Consider the following 16,962-nt stretch of genomic DNA (forward strand, 5'->3'; position numbering starts at 1 on the left):
TCTAAGGATTCTAGTGGTTCCCAATAGTTTGTTAGCCTTTTCGTGGAAGGGAATAGGGCTGTTTTCCATATTAGCAGTACCTCAAAACAGGGATTCCAGAGACGGGCTCTGGGTCTGGGTGCCTAAAATATCCCACCAAGTGTTAGTATTTGGGACTAGGGGAGTACCAGGCCTGTAATGCGGTATCCTGTGGTGCAACTGAGAGGGCTTGTTTGAATGCATGCTCAGGCTTAGGGGCACAATGCCTGTTTTTGCCCAGGATGGCTCCCATGAATGACCATGGTCTCATGGGCCATGCAGCTGGTTCCCACTCTGAGGGTTGGACACCCATCTCAACAGCCAGGTTACCTGCCATCGGGAATGAGGATTACTCTTGTGCTTCAGGTTCCCCCATAGGAAGGGATTTTGAGCTATGGTCTGGGAAAGATTCCTGAATACCTATGTTGGATAGGGATGATGGTTTTGGACTATGGCAGGTCCCACCTGCAGGATATGGCGCCCACTGTCTGCATGGCTGTCTGGAGGTCATGGCTCAGGATGTGTCAGACAGAGCCTGATTGCCCATAGCTGCCTATGATATTAAGGTGCTGTCGAGGGCCAGGCAGGTGGATCCTCAGGTGGGGTTTCAGGCAGACTCAACAGGCACATTTTCTTTCTTTGTGGTAGGCAGAATGCTGAGTTGTGGCTCCAATGTTCCTTATCAAGAGGGTTTGGGGATGAGGAGGGTAAACTGGAATTGTACACACAATCTATGTTTCAATTCAGTGCCAAGCGGAAGGCACTTCCAGTGTACAATGGCTGATGCAAGTTATCCAGAATCTGAGTAAGGGGGGATGTCAGATGCTTGCTCACGCTGAAGTTCGTGTCTACATTGACCACCAAACGGAGGGGTGGCATAACAAGGCCATGGAGGATTTCCCACCCTGGGGCTTGTGAGATGCTCTGAATAGCAAGGTTTCTTTCTACTGGACAGGTGGAGTCTGGTTTGTTTACTCCAGTGTCCCTCATATGGAAAGTTTGGGTGCAGAGCTCTCCTGCATGGATGCCTGAAAAGCACAATTCCATTGACCACTGCATCCGAGGAACACGGCAAAATCAAACTAGTGGCTCTGGGGAGAAGTTCTAAGCGGCCTGAGTTGACATGGCGTTTCATGCTGTTGGATCACAATGCTTGTTTATATCCAGGGATCATTAGAATGTTGGGGAGGTCAGGGGCCATGCAGGATTCTCCTATACTGAGTCATGGACACAGCAACCGAGAGCAAGGGATCCTTCTGGGAACAGGAGGGGTTCTGTTGTGTGGCTCAAGGACCACATGTTGGAATGTAACTTGGTATTGGAAAACAGGCATTTGTGGACTGGCGCCTAAACATCCAAACTAGGGTATTGATGAAGTCCTATAGTCATGGCAGGTTCAAACTTCTGACTCAGGGCCTTTGACTTGGATGTCTGCCTGGAGGTAAAGGATCATTGTGTGTCAGAATGCATATTTGGGTCCAGAGCCTTATTCAAAATTGAGGCGGGCTCAGGAGATTTTACTTTGCTCCTAATCTTCAGGATTTGCACAACCATGAAGAGCAGAGTTTCCTTCAGGAGCATAGGGACAGTCGTTTTGTGTGGCACCAGAGGCCCCATCCTGGAGGGCATGTGGGCATGCTTTTTGGGGAGAAAAATCTGCAAAAGCAAACTAGGGTTATAGTGAGGGCCAATGTGATCACTGGCCCGATGTGCAGGCCCTGAGGGCAGCTCATAGTTTACTGAAATTAAGGTGTCATGGAGGCGGTAGCACAGGCTTTTCTGTCTGGTGTGTGTCCAGGATGGTTGCAAAAGATAGGAGTGGCTTCATGAGGCCATGGGAAATTCTTCGTCTCTGGGGATTCTGCTCAGCTCCCAAGAGTTTGGTGTCTCTGGGGGAAGGGAAGACTGTTGTTTTCCATCTCAGAGGACACCCAAAGAGGGATTCCAGAGCCAGGTTCTGGGTCTGGGAGCCTGGAAAACATGAATGAGGGTGAGGATTTGGCCCTAGGGACCTGGCAGTCTCACTCTGTGTGCTCCTGATCCAGCGACTGAGGGGTTTTGTTTGAAAGCAGGCTCACGCTGAGGATCACAATGGCTGTTTGTATCCAGGGAGTCTTCCACGCGTGACTGTGGTCTCATGGGCCATGCAGCTGGTTCCCACGCAGAGGGTTGGGAAGGAGGAGTACTCTTGTGTGTCAGGTTCCCCCATAGGCATGGATTTGAGCTACAGTCTAGGACAGAGGTCTGAATATCCAGGGTGAGTAGAGATGTTGGTTTCAGGCCACAGGAAGTCACACCTGCAGGAAATGTGGTCCACTGGCTGGGTGGCTGACTGGAGGTCGTGTCTCAGGCTTTGTGATATGGAGCCTTGGTGCCCATGGAAACCTATGATATTACAGTGTCATCGAGGGCCATACAGGTAGATCCTCATGTGGGGTTTCTGGGCAGAATCACCAGGAACTTCTTTCTTAGGGGCAGGCAGAATGTTGCATTGTGGCTCCAGAATCGCTATCAAGCGGGCGCCTGGGTGGCTCAGTGGGTTAAGCCACTGCCTTCGGCTCGGGTCGTGGTCTCGGGGTCCTGGGATCGGGTCCCGCGTCGGGCTCTCTGCTCGGCGGGGAGCCTGTTTCCTCCTCTCTCTGCCTGCCTCTATGCCTACTTGTGATCTCTCTGTCAAATAAATAAATTTTAAAAAAAAAGAAAAAAGAGGGCTTGAGGAGGGGGGGACAAGATGGCAGGGTAGTAGGAAGAGGCGTCTTTTCAGCTGGTACCCCAAAGTGAGCTGATTACCTACCAAAGAACTCCGATCACCCATGAAATCAGCCTGAGATCAGAATTATACACGTCTGGATCTCTACAGGGGCAGAAGACGCCAGTGAGCAGGTAAAGCGGAATGGGAACTGCGGCTGATATTGGAAGATAAACAAAAGGGGGAGGGAGCCACCAGAAGCGACCGGTGGGAGAGTAATACCCCAATACGAGCGAGAGTGCCCTGCATCTGGGGACCAGCATTAACTTGGAGACTGGTTGAAAGCACTCCAAAAGAGCAAAGGATCGCGGGGGGAAATTGTGGGAATCGGGGCGGCTAGGGACAGGGGCTTAAGTCCCCGGTCCTAGACGGCCTCCCTGGCGCGGAGGCAGAGAGAGTGCGGCGGAGAAACCAGCTCCTGGTCCCTAAGCCGCCAGCGCGCCCCAGAGCTCATGGGTTCCGGCTCCTGTGAGGGGATGGGAGCTGCGCCGGTCTGCAGAACGTGCGCTAGTCCTACCACAAAGCTTGAGATATGCGCGCACGTCGCTCGAGCTCCCCTGGGTTACTGAGGCCTGGTGGACGCTCCTTGACCCGCGCCATTGTTTCAAAGCCTAAGCCTCTTCCCCAGACAGAGGCGCGCAAAAGCCCAGCCTGCGGCTTACGGACCAGCGCCCCGTTCTCAGTGCCCCAGATGCGCGCCCGACCCACAGCCACCTCTGAAAAGAGGTGTGCGCAATCCGGGCACTCTCAGCCCGGGCCAGCGGCAAAATCTCAGTGTGCGATCACTGCTTGGAACCTCTCTGGCGGTCGGGAGCTCCCAGACAGCCGCCACTGCCTTGGCTTTGGGAACAAGCAAAAGATCCTGCGCCCCCAGGGTCTGCAACTTGGAACCTGTGCTGCCAGCGGCCAAGGGGGAATTTATTCAGCTTCTGCACCCAGACTGAGGCTTCTCTCTGAGATGGAGATCAGGGTGCGTTTAGATTTCTTCTAATACTACAAAAACCATCAAAGGCGGTCAAGGTGAGAGGGAAAAAAGTGAACAAGCAAAAAAACTGCCAGAGAACAAAAGCCTGAAAAAAAAACAGTTTCCCCAGAGCCCACCCCCTTGAGGGGGGCGTGCGGACTCAACTCAGGAAACATAATTGACTGACAACTGACAATCCACGTGGCAGGCCCCTCCCCCAGAAAACCAACCAAGAAAGAAAAAAAAAAGGACTACAAGAGAACCACCACTACTTCATAGGAAAACTTGTATTATTCACTCGTTTCCACTATTCCAGTTCATATATATATATATGAATATATATATAAATATATATATATATATATATATATATATTTTACACATAGGTAATTTTTTAACCTATTTACCATCACAGCGAGCTGTACAATACATCAAATTCCATAATACCTTTCTAACCTGAACTTTGTGATATATACACCTAAGTTTTTATTTTGCATTTTTATTTTTTGAATTCCATTTTTAAAAATTTTAGTTTAGTTTAGTCTAGTATATTCCTTTTTATTTTTATCCTCTAATATTCATATAGAGTTAACTTCAAAGTAATCCCCTTTCCCCAATCAATACTACCCCTATAGGTAAACCAATTTTTAATCCCCTTTATCTTAGGAAATTTGAGTCCTTTAACAAAGATATCAAGACACATCCAGGAAGAATCAAAACAACCTTCCTCACACACACTGAGAATTTATAAGAACTCTCCAACCTTCTTCCCCAGTGTTTCTGTGTTTTTTGAGTTTGTCCTGATAGCATATAAATTTTACACTTGTGGTTCTTTTTGACAAGGTTCTTTCTTTATTTGCATATATATATATATATATATATATATATATATATATATAGAAATATATATATATATATTTCTCTTTCCATAAATTGTATCAGTCTTTTTATCTCTTTTTGTTTGTCTACTTCATAAATCTTACCTGGGGCCCATCTGGGCTGAACCTTCTCTTTCATCTTCCCTTTCTTTCCTCTCTCTCTCTCTCTCTTTTTCTTTTTCTTCTTTTCCTTTTTCTTTTCTTTTGTCTCTCGTTTGAGTGGGGAATCCTGATTGCTCAGAAGTGTTCCAGGGTGCACCTTGACTGCACCAGAGTTGATACATCCAGCTACATCTGTTCAGTCTTCTCCCACCAAAATGACTAGAAGGAGGAATGCCCAACAGAAGAAAAATACAGAGGATGGACCTTCTGCAACAGAGCTAACGCTATCAACATAGACAATATGTTGGAAAGAGAATTCAGGCTAACAATTATCCAGGCAATAGCTAGGTTGGAGAAAGCCATGGATGACCAAACAGAATTGATTAGGGCCGAACTGAAAGCGACCAGACAGGATGTTCACAATGTTAGGGCAGAGCTTAAAGCTACCAGGGAGGAGGTCTACAATGCTCTCAATGAGTTCCAATCTAATCTAAACTCTCTCAAAGCTAGGGTAACTGAGACAGAAGATAGAATTAGTGATCTGGAAGACAAACAGATAGAGAGAAAGGATCAGGAGGAAGCCGGGAACAAACAGCTTAGATCCCACGAAAGCAGAATCAGGGAAATAAATGACGCCATGAAGCGTTCCAACGTCAGAATTATTGGAATTCCTGAAGGGGAGGAGAAAGAAAGAAGTCTAGAAGATATCGTGGAACAAGTCCTTCATGAAAATTTTCTGAATCTCGCGAATGAAACCAGCGTTCATGTACTAGAGGCTGAACAGTCTCCACCCAAGATTATACACTCCAAAAAAAACATCACGACACCTGATAGTCAAATTGAGGAATTATAATTGTAGGTATAATCTCTTGAAAGCCGCCGGGCAAAGAGGCTCCTTACTTACAGAGGGAAGCCCATCAGAATAACGTCAGACCTGTCCACAGAGACCTGGCAAGCAAGAAGAGGCTGGCAAGATATATTCAGGGCACTAGATGAGAAGAACATGCAGCCAAGAATACTTTATCCAGCAAGACTGACATTCAAAATGGATGGAGAGATAAAGAGTTTCCAAGACCGGCAAGGCTTAAAAGACTATGCAACCACCAAGCCGACACTGCAGGAAATATTAAGGGGGGTTCTACAAAAGAGGAAAAATCCCAAGAATAGCATTGAACAGAAATATAGAGACAGTCTACAGAAAGAAAGACTTCAAAGGTAACTCGATGTCAATAAAAACTTATCTATCAATAATCACTCTCAATGTGAATGGCCTAAATGCACCCATAAAACGGCACAGGGTTGCAGATTGGATAAAACGACAGGACCCATCCATATGCTGTCTACAAAAGACCCATTTTGAACCTAAAGATACACGCAGACTGAAAGTGAAGGGGTGGAGAAGCATCTTTCATGCCAATGGGACTCAAAAGAAGGCTGGGGTAGCGATTCTCATATCAGATAAATTAGACTTCAAACTAATGACTGTAGTCAGAGATACAGAAGGACACTACATAATCCTTAAAGGGACTATCCACCAAGATGATCTAGCAATTGTAAATATCTATGCTCCCAATATGGGAGCAGCCAATTACTTAAGAAAACTGTTAATCAAGATAAAGAGTCATATTGATATGAATACACTAATCGTAGGAGATCTTAACACGCCTCTTTCAGAATTAGACAGATCATCGAAGCAGAAAATCAATAAAGAAACAAGAACATTGAATGACACATTGGACCAGATGGACCTTATAGATATATACAGAACATTCCACCCTAAAACAATAGAATACTCATTCTTCTCAAGTGCACACGGAACCTTCTCCAGAATAGACCACATACTGGGTCACAAATCAGGACTCAACCGATACCAAAAGACTGAGATTATTCCCTGCATATTCTCAGATCACAATGCTTTGAAACTGGAGCTCAATCACAAGGAAAAGTTCAGAAGGAACTCAAACACCTGGAAGCTAAAGACCACCTTGCTTAAGAATGCTTGGATCAACCAGGAGATCAAAGAAGAACTGAAACAATTCATGGAAACCAATGAGAATGAAGACACTTCGGTCCAAAACCTATGGGATACAGCAAAGGCGGTCCTAAGGGGAAAATAGATAGCCATCCATGCCCCGCTCAAAAAAATTGAAAAATCCAGAACACACCAGCTGTCTCTACACCTTAAAGAACTGGAGGATAAACAACAAATCAAACCAACCCCACACATAAGAAGGGAAATCATTAAGATTGGAGCTGAAGATATGAACAGACACTTCTCCAATCAAGACATACAAAGGGTTATCAGACACATGAAAAAATGCTCATCATCATTAGCCCTCAGGGAGATTCAAATTAAAACCACCTTGAGATATCACCTTACACCAGTTAGAATGGCCAAAATTAACAAAACAGGAAACAACATGTGTTGGGGAGGATGTGGAGAAAGGGGAACCCTCTTACACTGTTGGTGGGAATGCAAGTTGGTGCAGCCTCTTTGGAGAACAGTGTGGAGATTCCTCAGGAAATAAAAATAGAGCTTCCCTATGACCCTGCAATTGCACTCCTGGGTATTTGCCCCAAAGACATAGATGTCGTGAAAAGAAGGGCCATCTGTACCCCAATGTTTATAGCAGCAATGGCCACAGTCGCCAAACTATGGAAAGAACCAAGATGCCCTTCAACGGATGAATGGATAAGGAAGATGTGGTCCATATACACTATGGAGTATTATGCCTCCATCAGAAAGGATGAATACCCAACTTTTGTAGCAACATGGACGGGACTGGAAGAGATTATGCTGAGTGAAATAAGTCAAGCAGAGAGAGTCAATTATCATATGGTTTCACTCATTTGTGGAGCATAACAAATAGCATGGAGGACAAGGGGCATTAGAGAGGAGTAGGGAATTTGGGTAAATTGGAAGGGGAGGTGAACCATGAGAGACTATGGACTCTGAAAACCAGTCTGAGGGGTTTGAAGTGGCGGGGGTGTGGGAGTTTGGGGTACCAGGTTGTGGGTATTATAGAGGGCACGGCTTGCATGGAGCACTGGGTGTGGTGAAAATATAATGAATAATGTTTTTCTGAAAATAAATAAATTGGGAAAAAAAGAGGGCTTGTGGAGCAGGAGGTTGAGGATGGAATTGTTAACACAAGCTATGATTAAATTCAGTGACATTCGGAAGGCACTTCCAGTGTGCAGCGGCTGATTCAAGACATCCACCACCTGAGTAAGGGCAGATGTCAGATGTTTGCTCACACTGGAGTTTTTGTCTATGATGACTGACAAATGGAGGGGAGTCGTCATGAAGCCATGGAGGATTTCCCACCCTAGGGCTTGTGAGATGCTACAAACAGCAAGGTTTCCTTCTAATGGTCTGGTGGAGCCTCGTTTGTATGCTCCAGGTTTCCCCATGCAGAAAGTTTGGGGAGCAGAGCATTCCTGCATGGATTCCTGGAAAGCCCACCTCCAGTGTCCATTGCAGATGAGGAAATGGCATTTTCGTACTGGTGACGATGGGGCGAAGTTCAAAGTCGCTGGTGTTGACATGGAGTTTCATGCTTTTGGATCACAATGCTGGTTTGTATCCAGGGAGAAGTTAGAATGTTGGGGCGGTCAGGGGCCATGCAGGATTCTCTTACACTGAGTCTTGGACACAGCTACCATGACCAAGATATCCTTAAGCGACAGGAGGGTTTCTGTTGTGTGGCTCAGGGACCACATATTGGAATATAAGTTGGTATTGAAGAACAGGCCTCTGCGGACAGGTACCTGAAAATCTAAGCTAGGGTATTGATAAAGTCCTAGAGGCATGTCATGTTCAATCTTCTGGCTCAGGGCCTTTGACTTGGATGTATGCCTGGAGGCAGGGGCTCATTGTGTGTCAGAATGTGGCCTTGGGTCCAGAGTTTTGTTGGAATTAAGGTGGGCTACGGGTTTTGTACTTTGCTCCTAATCTTCAGGGTTTGGGCAACCATTAAGGGCAAAGTTTCCTTCGGGTATGTAGGCACAGTCGTCTGGTGTGGCTGGAGACTGCTTCCTGATGGGCATGTGGGCAGGTCATTGGGAAAGAAATCTGCAAACACGAACTAGGGTAGGTTGAGGACTGAGGTGGTCACAGGCCCGAACTGCAGGCCCTGTTGGAAGCTCATAGTGTACTGAAGTAAAGGTATCATGGAGGTGGTAGTGCAGGCTTTTCTGTCAGCATTGTTTGTCCTGGACTTTCACAAAATGTAGGGTTGGCTTCATGGGGTCATGGGAGATACTTCGGCTCCTAGGATTCTGCTCAGCTCCCAAGAGATTGTTGTTTTCTGTCTCAGGGAACCCCAAAAGAGGGATTCCAGAGAGAGGTTCTAGGTGTGGGTGCCTGGAAAACACCTACGAGGGTGTGTGTTTTTGGCATACTCTGCGGGCTTCTGATCCAGCTACTGAAGGGTTTTGTTTGAAAGCGCCTCACACTGAGGGTAATAATGCAAGTTTGTTCCCAGAGTGGCTCCCATGAGTGGCCGTGGTCTCATTGGCCATGCAACTGGATCCCACTCTGTGGGTTGGACACCTACCTCAACAGCCAGGCTTTCTGCCTTCAGGAAGGAGGAGTACTCTTGTGCTTCAGGTTCCTCCGTAGTCAGGGATTTGAGCTACAATCTGGGAAAGATGCTTGAAATCCAGGTTGAGGAGAGATGACGGCTTTGTGCCACAACAAGTCCAACCTGCAGGATATGGGGCACACTATCTGCATGGCTGAGTCTAGGTCGTGGCTCAGGCTGTGTCAGACAGAGTCTTAGTGCCCACCTCAACAACCAGGTTTCCTGCCATTGGGAATAAGGATACTCCTGTACTTCAGGTTCCCCCATAGGCAGGGATTTGAGCTACAGTTTGGGAAAAATGCCTGAATAACCAGGTTGAATAGAGATGAGGGCTTCTGGCCATGGCAGGTCCCACCTGCAGGATATGGGGCCCACTCTCTGCATGGCTGCCTGGAGGTCGTGGCTCTGGCTGTGTCAGACAGAGCCTGAGAGCCTGTGGGAACCTAAGATATTAGGGTGCCATCGAGGGCCATGCAGGTGGATCCTAATGTGGGGTTTCTAGGAAGACTCACCAGGCACTTCTTCGTTCTATGGGGGAAGGCAGAAAGCTGCGTTGTTGCTACAGAATTCCCTATCAAGAGGGCATGGGGACCAGGGGGGGTGAGGTTGGAATTAAAAACACATGTTACGGTTCAATTCAGTGACAAGCGGAAGGCACTTTCAGTGTGCAGCGGCTGATTCGAGACATCCAGCACCGGAGTAAGGGCGGATGTCAGATATTTCCTCACACTGGTGTTGTGTCTAGATGACAGAAATATGGTGGGTTTGCATCAAGAGGCCATGGAGGATTTCACACTCTGCGGCTAGTGGGATGCTCCAAACAGTAAGGTTTCCTTCTACTGGATAGGAGGATTCTGGTTTGTTTGCTCCAAGTTCCCCCATATGGAAAAGATGGTAGCAGAGCTCTCCCTCATGGATGCCTTAAAAGCACTACTCCATTGACCATTGCAGCTCAGGAACATGGCAGGTTCGATCTGGTAGCTCTGGGGCGTAGTTCCAAGGGGGCTGAGTTGACATGGACTATTATGCTGTTCGATCACAATGCTAGTTTGTATCCAGGGAGACACTGGAATGTTGGGATGGTCAGGGTAATGCAGGATTCTAATGCACTAAGTCTTGGACACAGCTACCAAGAGCAAAGTATCCTGCAACAGGAGGGCATGTTGTGTGGCTCAGGGACATGTTGGAATATAAGACAGTATGGGGGAACAGTCCTCTCGGGACAGGCGCCTGAAAACTTAAGCTAGTGCATAGATCAAGTCCTAGGAGCATGTCAGGTTCAATCTTCTGACTCAGGGCCTTTGACTTGGATGTTTGCCTGGAGTCAGGTGGTCACTGTGTGTCACAATGTACACTTGCGTCCAGACCATTCTTGGAAATGGAGGTGTGCTCAGGGGCTTTGTACTTTGCTCCTAAGCTTCAGGGTTTGGGAAACAGTGAAGGGCAGAGTTTCCTTCGGAAGGGTAGGCACAGTCGTCTGTTGTGGCTCCAAAGGCCCCATCCTGGAGGGCACTGCGACAGGGTTTTGGAGACAGAAATCTGCAAACACGAACTAGCGTTAGGGTGAGGCCCGAGGTGATCACTGCCCCGATCTGAAGTCTTTGAGGGCATCTCATTGTGTAGTGAAATTAAGGTGTCATCGAGGCAGTTGGGCAGACTTTTCTGTCTGGATTGTGAGTCCAGAATGGTCACAAAATGTAGGGGTGGCTTCATGGTGCCATGCAACCTTCTTCATTTCTGGGGATTCTGCTCATCTTCCAAGAATTTGCTGTCTCTGGGGAAGGGAATACTGCTGTTTTCCGTCTCAATGGACCCCCACAAGAGGGATTCTGGAGACAGTTTCTGGGTCTAGGAAACTGAAAAACACCAACAAGGGCAGGGATTTGCCCCTAGAGGCCTGGATGTCTCACTCTGCAGGCTCCTGGTCCAGCTACTGTGGCGGTTTGTTTGGAAGCAGGTTCACACTGACGGTCACAATGCCTGTTTGGCCCACAATGTGTTTGCAGCTCCCATGTGTGGCCGTGGTCTCATGTCCTTGCAGCTGGTTCCCACTCTGAGGGCTGGACATCCATACCAACAGCCACATTTCCTGCCATCAGGAAGAAGGAGTACCCTTGTGCTTCAGGTACCCCATAGGCAGGGATTTGAGTTGCGGACTGGGCACAGAGGCTTGAATATCCAGGTTGAGTAGAGATGACGGCTTTGGGCCACAACATGTCCCACCTGCAGGAAATGGGGCCCACTGTCTGGGTGGCTGACTGGAGGTCGTGGCTCAGGCTCTGTCAGAGAGAGCCTTAGTTCCCATGGTGGCCTAATATATTACGGTGTTGTCGAGGGCCCTGCAGGTGGATCCTCATGTGGTTTCTGGGCAGACTCACCAGGCAGTTCTTTTCTTGGGGCAGGCAGAATGCTGCGTTGTGGCTCCAGAATTCCCTATCAAGAGGGCTTTTGGACCAGGAGGGTGAAGATGGAATGGTAAACACATGCAACTGTTAAAGTAATTACCAAGTGGAAGGCAACTCCAGTGTGCAGCAGCTGATTGGATATATCCAACACCTGAGTAAGTGCGAATGTCAGCTGTCTGCTCACACAAGAGTTTGTATCTATGATGACCAACAAATGGAGGGTGGCGTTAAGAGGTCATGGAGGATTTCCCACACTGGGGCTTGTGAGATGCTCCAAACAGCAAGGTTTCCTTCAACCGGACAGGGGGATTCGGGTTTGTTTGCTCCAGGGTCCCTCATGAGGAAAGTTTGTGTAGCAGAGCACTCCCATATGGATGCATGGAAAGCACACCTCCATTGACCATTGCAGCAGAGGAACATGGCAGGTTCCTTCTGGTGGCTCTAAGGTGAAGTACAAAGGCCTGGAGTTGACATGGAGTATCATGAAGATGGGTCACAATGATGGTTTGTTACCAGGGAGATCTTAGAATGTGCTGGTGGCTAAGGGTCGTGCAGGATTCATTAACCCTGAAAGTTTGACACAGGTCCAAGAGCACGGTTTCCTTCTGGGGACAGGAGGTGTTCTGTTGTGTGGCTCAGGGACCACATGTTGAATCATAAGTTGGTATTCCAGAACAGGCCTCTGACGACAGGTGCCTGAAACCTAATCTAGGGTTCCAATGAAGTACTTGGGGCATGTCAGGTTCAAACATTTGACTCATGCCCATTGACTTGGGTATCTGCCTGGATGTAGGTGATCAGGGTGTTTCAGACTGCGCATTTGAGTCCACAGCGGCCTCCAAAATTGGGGTGGGCTCAGGGGCCTTGCAGATTTCTCCCATCTGGTGGGTTTGGGCAACTTTGATGGCACAATTTCCTTGGGGATGGCTGGAACAGTCCTCTGGTGTGGCTACAGAGACCCCATCCTGTAGGGCATGTAAGTTATGGTTTTGTGAGAGAAATTTGAAAACACAAACTCGGCTTAGGGTTAGTGGCGAGGGGATCACAGGCCCAATGCATAGACCTGGAGAGCAGCTAGTCAGGAACCATAAGTCGGGTGACTCCAAGGCGGTAGCACAGGCTCTTGTTTCTGGATTGCGTGTCCAGGATGGCCTCGGAATGCCCGTGGGACTCATGGGTCCATGGGAGATTTTTCAGCTCTAAAGATCCTGGTGGTTCCCATTGTTTGGTGGCTTTCTCGGGGAAAGGAAGGGTGCTGTTTTCCATCTTATGCGTGCCCCAAAACAGGGATTCAAGTGACGGGCTCTGGGTCAGGGTACTTGGAAAATCCCATCAAGGCTTAGGATATGGGCCAAGGGGCATACCAGGCTTGCAATGTGGGATCCTGAAGGTGCAACTGAGAGGGCTTGTTTGAAAACATGCTCAGGCTGTGGGTCACAATGCCTGTTTGTGCCCAGCGTTGCTCTCATGCGTGGGCGTGGTTTCATTGGCGATGCAGCTGGCTCCAACTTTGAGGTTTGGACATCCATTCCAACAGCCAGGTTTCCTGCCATGGGAAGGAGTAGTTCTCTCTTGTGCTTCAGGTTCCCCCATTGGCAGGGATTCCAGCAAAAGTCTGGGGACAGGTGCCTAAACACCAAGGATGGGTGGAGATGGCGGACTTTGTCCATGACCAGTCTCACATGCTGGATATGTGGCCCGCTCTCTGGGTTGCTGACACTAGCTAAGGGTTTAGGCTCTGTAAGACACAGCACTAGTGGCAAGGAAGCCTATAAATTGGGGTTCCTTCGAAGGCTGAGCAGATTGAATCTCATGTGGGGTTTCTGGGCAGACACACCATGCACTTCTTCTTTCTATGGGGAAGGAAGAATGCTGTGTGGTAGCTCCAGAATTCCCTATCAAGAGGGCTTGGGGACCAGTAGGGTGAGGATGGTACTGTAAACATAAGCTATGGATCAATTCAGTGCCAAGTAGAAGGCAGTTTCTTTGTGCAGCGGCTTATACGGGTATCTAGCACCTAAGCGTGGATGTCTGATGTTTGCTCACACGGGAGTTTGTATCTATGATGACCGACAAATGGAGGGGTGGTGTCAAGAGGTCATGAAGTATTTCCCACTCTGAGGCTTGTGAGATGCTCCAAACAGTAAGGTTTCCTTCAACTTTACAGGTGGAGTCTAGTTTGTTTGCTCCAGGGCCCTCATGTGGAAAGTTTGGGTAGCAGAGCTCTCCCACATGGATGCCTGAAAAGCGCACCTCCATTGTTCATTGCAGTTGAAGAACATGCAGGTCCATCTGGTGGCTCTGGGGTGAAGTACCAAGGCCTTGAGTTGACATGGAATCTCTTGCAGAGGGGTCACAGTGGTGGTTTCTTATTAGGGATATCTTAGAATGTGCTGTTGATTAAGGTGCAGTGCAGGATCCTTATACTCTGAGGGTTTGGCAGAGGTTGAGGAGCACGGTTTCCTTCTGGGGACAGGATATCTTCTGTTGTGGGGCTCAGGGAACACATGTTGTATCATAAGTTGGTATTCCAGAAAGTTCACTGAGGACAGATGCCTGAAAACCTAATCCAGGGTTCCAGTGTGGTCCTAGGGCATGTCAGTTTCATCTGACTCAGGACAATTACCTTGGGTTTCTGCCTGGATATAGGTGATCAGGGTGTTTCAGACTGGGAATTGCGTGCAGAGGGGCCGTCAATATTGAGGTGGGCTCTGGGGCCCTGCAGGTTTCTCCAAATTTAAAATGTTTGGGCAAATGAGACGGGCACAGTTTCCTTGGGGACGGCAGGCACAGTCCTGTGCTCTGGCACCAGAGACAACATCCTGGGGGGCAAGTGAGCCATGGTTTTGGGAAAGAAGTCTGCAAGCACAAATTTGGGTTAGGGTTAGTGGCGAGGTGATCACAGGCCCAATGCATATACCTGGAGGGTAGCTCATGAGGAACTGTAATTAGGGTGACTCGAAGGTGGTAGCATAGGCTTTTCTATCTGGATTGTGTTTTCAGGATGGCCTTGGAATGCAGGTGTGGTCTCATGGGTCCATGGGAGATTTTTCCCCTCTTAGGATCCTGGTGGCTCCCCATGTTTGGTGGCTTTTTCAGGGACAGGAAGTGTGCAGTTTTCCATCATTGGTTGCCCCAAAACAGGGATTCCAGAGACGGACTCTCAGACTGGGTGACTGGAAAATCTCACCAAGTTTCAAGGGTTATTATTTGGGCCTAGGGGCATACCAGGCCTGCAATGCTGGATTCTGGACATGCCAATGAGAGGGCTTTTTTGAAAGCATGCTCAGGCTGAGGGTCAAAATGCTTGTTTGGGCCCAGGGCGGCCCTCAGGAATTGGCATGATCTTATTGTTCATGAAGCTGGCTCCCACTGTGTGGGACACATGCCTTCCAGTTTTGGAATTCCAGAGCCACAAAGCAGCACACTGCCTGCCTTACAGAAGGAAAACATTGCCCTATGGGGCTACCCAGATACCCCAAATGAGGATCAACATGCAGGCCACTCGACATACCCCAATTAATCAGACTAGCCTGAGCACTAATGCCCTGTCTGACATAGCTTGAGCCCGGACCTCCCGACTGACACCCAGACAGCTAGGCGCACACTGAGCACATTGGACCTGTCAGGGCCTTAGGTCGTCATCTCTCCCAACATCAGTTTTCAGGCTTCAGAACCTAGACCTTATCTCCAATTACTGTCCAGGGGTGAACGTGATGCTGAAATCAGAACTCCTCCTTCTCCGTGGCAAGAAACCCTGTGGCTGGCATGTTGTCTAAAGTTCAGTGTAAGAGAAAAAGGCATGGTCCATGAGGCCATGTCCATGCTTGAGGGCCGCATTGGTCACAAACATGCATTGTGACCATTAGCGTGAGCCCTGTCCTCAAGTAATCCCTCTCACTGGCTGGACCAAGAGCAAGCACATGGGGCTTGCCATGTCCCTAGGGCCCCAATCTTCACCAGAGGTCAGGTTGTCCAGTCACCCCTCCCCAGGGCTATGCTCTGGAATGCCTCTATTTTTGGGACACCTGAAGTAAAAAAAAAAAAAAAAAACAGAAAGGACTCCTTCCATTCCACAGAATGACCCCAAACTCCTAGGATCGGGCCAAATCTCCAGAGAGGGAGACTCATCCATGGACCATGAGATCACACCATCATTCCGCAGGATCGTTGACACAAAATCCAGAGACAAAAGCCTGAGCAAGCACCTCACACTCGCCATTAGTTCATATCCCGAAGAGTTCTCCTTACGGTCTGTATATTTGGCCTGCCATTCCTAAGTCCCCAGACATAAGCCGAGTTAGTATTTTCAGACTTCTGTCTTCTCAGCCCGAGCCCACACACCCTCCAGGCTGGGGCCTCTGGAGTCACACCTCAAGACTGTGCCTGGCCTCTCTAAGGGAATTCTACCCATTCCCTTGGCAACAAACTTTCAAACTAGGAGAAACATCCAAAGTCCCTGAGGCCATTCCAATAGTGTAGGCCGCCTGGGACAAACAGGGGTTATCTGACACTAGCTGGGCAACTATCTCACTCAGACCCATAGACTGATATCCACAGAGAAGTAGTTTGAAACGGACAGGCCCCTAGGCCCTAATCGGATCCATTGCTTTGGTTTCCTGGCATCTCTCCTCAGAGGCCTGGTTTCAGTCTAACGGGTCCCAATGCTGCTTGGTGTCCAGGGAGAACTTAGAATGTGGTGGTGGCTCTGGGGCCATGCAGTATTCTCCTACCTGAAGTTTAGACCCAGTTTCCAGGATCCAGGTTTCCTTCTCGGGACAGGAGGGGTTCTCTTGTATGGCTCAGGGACTACATGTTGGATCATATGTTGGATTTCAAGAGCAGGCCTCTGGGCACAGAGGCATTAAAACATAAACTCGGGTTCTGATGAAGTCCTAGGGGCATGTCAGGTTCAACCTTCGGACTCAGAGACTTTGACCTGTGTGTCTTCCTGGAGGAAGGTGCTGAGTCTCTGACAGACTGTGCATTTTTTTCCAGAGCGGCCTATGAAATTGAGGTGGGCTGAGGGGCCTTGCAGGTTTCTCCTAATCTGGAGGGTTTGGGAAACTGAGACGGGCAGAGTTTCCTCCAGAGAGCAGGCCCAGTGATATGGTGTGGTTCTGGAGGCTCCATCCTGGAGGGCATGTGGGTCAGGGCTCTGGGACCAAAGTCTTCAGACCCAACATCCAGTAAGAGTTAGGGGCGAAGTGATGGCAGACCCGACCTGCAGACCCTGAGGGCAGCTCCTCGGGACTGGAAA

This window comes from Neovison vison, chromosome 4 (assembly GCF_020171115.1).
Source record: "Neovison vison isolate M4711 chromosome 4, ASM_NN_V1, whole genome shotgun sequence".
In the NCBI taxonomy this organism is placed as follows: domain Eukaryota; kingdom Metazoa; phylum Chordata; class Mammalia; order Carnivora; family Mustelidae; genus Neogale; species Neogale vison.